This window comes from Mytilus edulis, chromosome 8 (assembly GCF_963676685.1).
Source record: "Mytilus edulis chromosome 8, xbMytEdul2.2, whole genome shotgun sequence".
Lineage (NCBI taxonomy): Eukaryota > Metazoa > Mollusca > Bivalvia > Mytilida > Mytilidae > Mytilus > Mytilus edulis.
Window position 1 is genome coordinate 49,705,863 of NC_092351.1, and position 8,841 is coordinate 49,714,703.

An 8,841-nucleotide genomic window follows, 5' to 3' on the forward strand; every position below is an offset into this window, starting at 1 on the left:
AATGAGCAATGATCATACCGCATAGTCAGCTATAACAGTCCCGGAGATGACAAAGTAAAACAATTCTAACGAGAAAAATAAAAAAAAAATGAACAAAAAAACCAATATGTAACACATAAACAAACGACAACTACTGAATTACAGGCTCCTGACTTGGGACAGGCACATACATAAATAATGTTGCGGGGTTAAACATGTTAGCAGGATCCCAACCCTCTTCTAACCTGGGACACTCGATTTATAATGAATGTTCATAATATACAGATAAACGCTAACATTCTTGAAATTTAAAGACCACAAAAAGGAACCAAAAAATGAGGAGCAGGCTTAGAATAAAAATTATCATGTCCCAAAGTACCTACGACTGTTGATACCTTTTCTGAAATTTTCCAGTCATAAAATCTTTTACAAAAAATCATCAATAGTTTACTATCCACGGCGGTCACTGATATATTTCTGTATACTACATACTAATACATACATATACATTGAAACAATTGTATTTGCTATGATTTACTATAAATTCATATGGTTTACTTGGTGGGTGGGTGGGGAGGGGGGGGGGGGGGGCTCTTTACTATTTACGGCGGTCATTGATAAATTTTTTATAATAAATCAGTGACCGTTTATAGTAATTATAGTATATATGTATGTTCATAGTATACAGAAAATCAGAAGGAATCAAAATCGGTATTTGGAAAAAAGGGGGAGGGCAAAAAAATGTGCCCAGTCCCCAAGTACCTTTGACTTTTGACACCTCTCCTGAAAGTCTTCAGTTATAATTTTTGTTACAGTTAACATACGCTCTATTTACCCGCGATTTCGCGGGTGTGTTCTAGTACTTATATATACAAATAAAACACTAAACAACACGCATAGTTTTATTTTCGGAACTTATTTCTGGCAGACCTGTGTTCAAAAGGTAGATGTAGATATGTATGTTTCTAGTCAGAAATAATGTCTTTTTATAAGATCTGTCTTAAATTAAACAGTTGTTTGAACTATGTTTTATTTATCCTTTACTTGAATCGATACATTGACATTGAGCATGTCATTTGAATGTTTATACTTATATCATGGCTGTATGTATACACGTGATATTATGTAGAACTACATCTGCCTTATTCTCTCACACCACTCTAATCTAATGAAATACATGTATCATCATAATAGAAATCCACCAGTTAATATTTTATTTGTAATGGTTCCCTTTCAACTGAGGTGATACGAAAGTCTTTCACGTGTGTTATAATTTGTATAGAAGACGTCATTTTTAATAGTTGGAAATAAGCATACAGCGGTGTAAAGAAAGCCAATGTTTCTTGATAACTATCCTATATAAACATTGATAAGTATTTAACATTTAATTTGTAGTTCTCACCAATAGATCTTGTGTGATTTGCACCAACTCGTCTCTCGTCTTCTCCAGTTGACCTATTTTGTGTATGCTAAAATCATCTTGTATGTTTTTAAATCACAGTTTTATGGCAACCACATAACATACACAATAAAAATATACAAAATGATATAAGGACAGAAAGAATCAACTTTCAGCAGATAAATGCGATGACAAATAAAATTCTAGACCTCTTATATTTCGTATTCAAATGAGGTATAAAATTGAGAATGGAAATGGGGAATGTGCCAAAGAGACAACAACCCGACCATAGAAAAAAATAACAGCATGTCTATTTATGATACATTACATAATTATATCTTTTATTAGAGTCTGTCAATTCGATTGGCATTCCAAAATGATATTTTATTTCCGTATAGTATACACATTATATACATTCGTGTGTTAAAATGATGCACTAAAAACCGAACGAAAAAGTTTGACACAACTCTGAATTCCAAGGTTGTAGCATACAGCTTAAATTATGAGTATTTAATGCTTCTTTTTATAAACAATTTTAAATAAACTACAGCTTATATCAACTCTGCTATATCAACTTTGATAAATATTAGAAATGACGACTTGTTACTCAAAAATGATAAGATGAAAGTGACAAATGTAAACTGCTAACTGAAAAATATCAACTTTAATAATGCATAATAAACTATAATGCAACTTATTACTAATCATTGTTTTAACTTGCATTAACATTTCAAAAACATTGTTTGAAAAGACGATTAAGACAGCATGCATATATTTTTTATCTACCGAGTTATACGCAAATATTTCTTACGCATAACAGTCGAATGTTCACTGAATGTTCCAATTGTTTGAGTCCATGGCATACAGTTCCCATTTATACTGTCACATCTGAAATTAACCGAGCGAAACAATGTAATTGTACTTATTTTCGCAAATTGTGTATTTTAAACAAGTTCGCTTGTATTTTATATTTGCGATATGTTATCAGTTATAACTGTATTAACAGTAAAGGCGCAAAAATCTTCGGGTAAACTGTTACACAATGTAGTAGTAAAAGTACTTGTATTACTGAACTGAATATGTCTTAACGTTGGCATTAATACAAGAGAAGGACCAGCCTTTTATTCGTTGTTTCGTAAGTGCAATGGAAGTTATCTATTTACAAACTAATGTTAAGTAATGCATACGATAGTCAAATCAAAAGGAAACCATTCATACATTTCACTTGTTAAGTATGAATTTCTTGATTGCGTACATATCGTTTGCAAATATATATAGCTACGAATCGTGTAGAAATTAAAAGAAAGCTAAAGGCACCAATAAATAAAACAAGTATACACTCTAACCGTTGTGCTGGTTTTAATAAAGGTAACAGTAGTATACCGCTGTTCGAAACTCATAAATCGATTGAGACAAACACAAATCCGGGTTACAAACTAAAACTGAGGGAAACGCATCAATATAAAAGAAAAACAACGACACAACATAAACACAACATTAAAATGTAACACACTCAGAAACGAACTATAATATAACAATAGCCATTTTTCTGACTTGTAACAGGACATTTTAAGAGAAAAATAGTGGGTTGAACCTGGTTTTGTGGCAATGTTAAATATAACATTTAAAGGACATGTATATATGACAAGACTACAATACAAATAAATGGGATAACATATAGGACAGAGAAACCCACGAATAATAGCTAACAAAAGGTACCAGATTTAAATTTGATACGCCAGACGTGCGTTTCGTCCACACAAGACTACATGTAACTAGTGACGCTCAGATGAAAAACGTTCGAAAGCCAAAACAAGTACAAAGTTGAAGAGCACTGAGGACCAACAGTTTGAATAAGTTGTGCCCAATACGGCTAGGGTTTTCTGCCTGATTATGGTATATTTTAAAATCTGGTTCCAAGTAAATAAAGGCAACAGTAGTATACCGCTGTTCAAAACTCGTAAATCTCTGGACAAAAACAAAATTGGGGTAACAAACTAAAACTGAGGGAAACGCATTATATATAAGAGGAGAACAACGACACAACATTAAAATGTAACATACACAGAAACGGACTAAGCATTATACAAAATCTGATGAGAATAACAAATATAACATCAAAACCAAATACATGAATTTTTTTTAGAAAAGTACCGTGACACGTCTTATAGTAATGTGAATTCACACTCAAATATAAGAGAAAACAAACGACACAACGGAAACACAACGTTAAAATGTTATACAGAAACGAACTATAATATAACAATGGCCATTTTCCTGACTTGGTACAGGACATTTTTAAAGATAAAAATGGTGGGTTGAACCTGGTAAACCATTGAATGATGTAACACTGCAGACGACTTTACTCTCAAAATTCGATCACAAAAAGTAAAATCACAAAAATATTGAACTCCGAGATCAAATGGCAAAATAAAAACCTCAAACACATCAAACGGATGGATTACAACTGTCATATTCCTGACTTAGTACAGGCTTTTTCTTATGTAGAAAATTGTGGATTGAACCTGGTTGTATAGCTAGCTAAACCTCTCATTTGTATGACAGTCGCATCAAATTCAATCATATTGATAACGATGCGTGAACAGAACAAACAGACATGATAGGTAAAAATGTCAATAATACATCTGTCAACATTGTGCTATAATCTTATCACTAAGAATATATACAAACATGTCCCAAAGAAGCACAAAATGACATACAGACCAAGCATATTTGTAAAAATGAAAGACAAGAATAAAAAAAAACTACCATAATACAATAACGCAATGACGGGATGTATAAGAACATAGCCATGTCATATATGAAACGAAGAACCATAAAAAGGCATATAGACAAAGTTCATAGCTAATATGAAGGCGAGCAACAAACAATTTTTCGAAGTAGCACCAAAAGGCATATAGACAAAGCACATTAGCAAAATGAAAGACAAGATTACAATAATATCATAAACAATAATGACAGAATGTACACGTACATGTATCGTAATAACAATACAATCAAACAAATACTTAACAAAGATGCACAAAAAGGCATATATCAAATGTAACAACCTCATTCATCGCTTTTTAGGTTTTTAATTTTATTTATGTAATTTAAATTTACCAATAAAAAGTAAAATCACAAAAATACTGAACTTCGAGGAAAATTCAATCGTAAAGTCCCTTATTAAATTGCAAAATCAATAAAAAAAACCCACATCAAACGAATGGACAACAAATGTCATATTCCTGACTTTGTACAGGCATTTTCAAATGTAGAAAACGATTGAAAGGTTTTAAAGCACGATCCACATGGCTCTCACGTTGAACAAGTGTTTGAGGGTTTTTGAAACGCCAAATTTATTATTGATCAAGTAGTTTTCTTTGTATATGTCATTAACTGAATATACATCCATTATGTCCCGGAATAAAATACGCTTGTAGTCCGATCAGAAATTATTAGCATACCTTGAACATTTATATTATGAAATACTTACATTGCATGTATGTTTCCAAAGAATCCGTCATTTTATGTGGTTAACAACGCTTATGCGTCATATTAAAAGTAACCTTATATGTCCCAATGAAGAGTAACACTCATGATGAAACGTGCCATCACAATAAAGTGCCCTAGTTACTTAAAGAAGTAAATGATAGGAATCCATTTCCATAACCATCGTTTTAAAATATAATTATGAGAATTGCATGATTCTTTTAGTAACTTTAAAGGGTTTTAAAATATTGATCGTGGGTACATTTATAGAATGAAGTACTTCCGCGCTTCATACTAAACGTGCTTTCGGTATTTCTTAAGTATAGTATCTTTTCCTTCACCATGATGGTTCTTTGTTTACATGCAATGACATGTTATGTGAATTTTTTTCTATAGTACTGGACGTGAAAAAAGTTTACTCGTGCCAAGTATTTCTTTATCTGTAACAAAGATAAATTAATTCTGCACATTTTTTCGAAAAGTGTAAATTTAGCAAAGATTAATAGGTGGAAATCAATGGTGGTATTGCACCTTAAATGGATGAAAAATCTGAAAATGTGACCCAAGATCTACTCCAATATCTTTTAACACAACAATTACAATATCTAAGTGTAAATGAACATTTGTATATTTCTACAAACAACGCTGCTATTGTGAGCTCTTAATTCAAACTCTACCTTGACAAAAAGAAAATAATTGATTGAAATTGGTCGAAGAGAAGCTTTAAAAAAACGAGTACAGAGACTCTTTTAAGGCTCCAATGTGAAAATTATGGATAAAAACATACATTGACATGTACATACAATTATTCATAAGTTGAGCAAATTAGCAATCAATACATATTTCTATCCAAAAAAAATAATATTGGGCCCAGATATTTTGAAAACCTATATCTTGGAAAAAGACTGTGAATCGTACCTGTTTATAAAATTTATAATTTAAAAAGAACATTACATTTTGGCAGAATATTACATAATTTCATCCACCTTCCAATAAGATATGTGCAAATGATTTTAGATTAAATACAGTACCATACCAGACATGTATGTATACAAATTACCTATGACAAATCCCCCCTGACTTTGGCAAAAATCTAGCTCCATTTCCAAACGTAATCAAATGCTGTATTAATAATAATATGTACACTTTCATTTTGTATACATGGTTTACATCTTCGCTGTAGTTGTAAAGCAAGGAAACATTTGACTTTATAATGTACTATATAAATCAGAGTACCGGAATCGATCAAGTACAAAATGTCCGGAATTCAAAATTTGTTTTGATGATGAGAGTGATTTCCTTATATTAAATCATTAATATGTCACTTGGTGTCAATTCAAAACAAATGGTTTAATGGATGTTATGGTAATACTAGATTAATTATTATCTTTCGAAGTAATGAACCAAGCATCGTCATTTTGTAAGTAGTTTCATTAAAGATCATATATCTTATGTAGCTATGATAATATTTCGTCAAAAGTAACTGCTCATAATGCAACTATTTCAATCGTGAAATTAGAGCCGTTCCCGATAGAAGCACTTTCAATATATAGATCTTGAATTCGGAAATATTTACATGAAAATTAAGTACACCTTGTCTTCTAGTTGCTAAGATACGTTGAATATGAATTAAAACATTTTGTCAGCTGTTGTTATTAAAAGTAGTTGTCAGGTAGATTTTTAAAATTCAATAAAACAATCAACAAATTTCATCTCAAAATTTTGTATAAGGGTAGACTATACAATTTTGGAGGTGAAGGACAGTCATTTATGACCTAAAAAAATCACTTACAAAACATGATTCATTTTTAAGCTATGAAGTACAGTTCATTAATTAAATGTGACGGGGTTGGGATGGGGAATATTCAATTATTAAATCTTTATTAAGTCGTTATTAAATTAACGGTACCAATTTTCCGGCACCAGATGCGCATTTCGACAATACATGTCTCTTTAGTGATGCTCGTGGCCAAAATATTTGAAATCCAAAGCTTATATAAAAGATGAAGAGCTATAATACAAAAGGTTCAAAAAGTATAGCCAAATCCGTAAAAGGAATCAGAGCTTTACATGAGGGAGATACATTCCTTAATTGATAAGAATTTTTAAAATTTTACATAGAACAAAATCATTGAAAAGGAAACTGAAGCAAAATTATTCATAACATATATAACAAAAAATGTTAACAAAAACACAACTAAAGTGTACCTGACTTTCGTAGTACGGTAACGTCTTTGCCACTTTTTATCAGTTTTCTTTTGAAATACTGTTGACGACTAGAAATACCATCTTACATAACCTCCATGATGTCATCAGTAACAACCTATCGATATTTGAAAAGCTTTGATTAAATGGCTCATGCGTTACAGCAAGGAAACGACCGGAAACATCGATCTTTCAAGAACCATAACCCCTGAACGTTTAAAGTAAAATGTCAGACTTGACCTCCATTATGTCATCATTAACAACATATCAAAATATGAAAGGTTCATGAGAAAATGCACAAAATCTGTTTGACCGCCGCCCGCTGTATATCAATTACAGATTTTTACTTCGTAAACTTGGTTAATAAAATGAGAGCCATTCTATACAGAATTATAAGAGACTATCAAAATGCATAGATGAAATGCATTAAACACTATGAAATAAAGTGATATTTACAATATATAAAAAAGAAACACCACATGTATTGCCCACTCTGCTTACTTAAACAATATTTTCATATTTTTCAGTTTTAATCCTTAGGGGAGCAACACCACATTTAAATTTGACGACAGCACCTCTGTGATTGAAGGGTAAAGCTATGATGCAGTTTTTATCCGGTTCAATTAGTTATCAAAGGTACCAGGATTCTAATTTAGTACGTCAGACGCGCGTTTCGTCTACATAAGACTCATCAGTGACGCTCATATCAAAATATTTATAAAGCCAAACTAGTACAAAGTTGAAGAGCATTTAGAATCCAAAATTACAAAAAGTTGTGCCAAATACTCATTCAAAATTGTCTTAATACAATATGTACGTTCGTAGCTTATTGCCACCTCTACCCGATAAATATTTATTAGAATGTAAAATAGCTTGCCAATAATCGACATATTTATGGTGTGATTTAGACATAAGACGTTTAACAACTCAAAATGGCACTAGCTACGACATATATGTACATAAAAAATATCTAATTTATGATTTTCTTTGTTCAACCATTTGAAAAAGTATGAAATAATAATTCGTTTTTAGCGGCCAGTATGGTTCATATTTTTTCCGAATTAAGCTAAGAAACATTGACAATGAATTATTAACTTGCAAGTGAATACTTTGATCTCATGTGAACTTCAATTTAACCCCTTTACTAGAGATGAATTACGCATGAATCGTGCGTGTAGCATCTTTAAAGGAAACGAATGTCAACATTGAAAGCGAAACAAAAGTAAATCACTTAATGACTGGTTCGATCCACAAAAACTCATTCTTAGACTGATTATCGTCTATGATATGACATTAAACAGAGCAGGAAAAATTTAAATGCACGATCTCCATATCTTTTTATACATGTATCTATGTGTATGTTTATATCGCTTATATGGCTATTATAGTTAATAAGTTGGCGTCTATACTTAAATGTTACATTTTTCATGAAAACGCCCTGTAAATTGTTTATTTTAGACTCTTTTTTCATTTGGATAAATGTTTTATATTTTTATAAATTCAGCATCATAACTTGAGTCAAATCGGTGAACATGAATTTGACAGCTAGTGCCCCTTTAAATAGTGTCAATATTTTCAGGTCACAGATGGTTTTCCTTTCTGAAAAGTTCCAGTTATTTACACACTTAGGGAGCAACCATTTAACGTCTATCAAACTTTTTGTTTCAAAATTTATCACTATAAGGTCAAAATGTTTTTAACGTGTTGTCATCTGCTTGATCAGAATTTTTGGTTACATAAATTGTTTTGTCAAATTAGGGATCAGA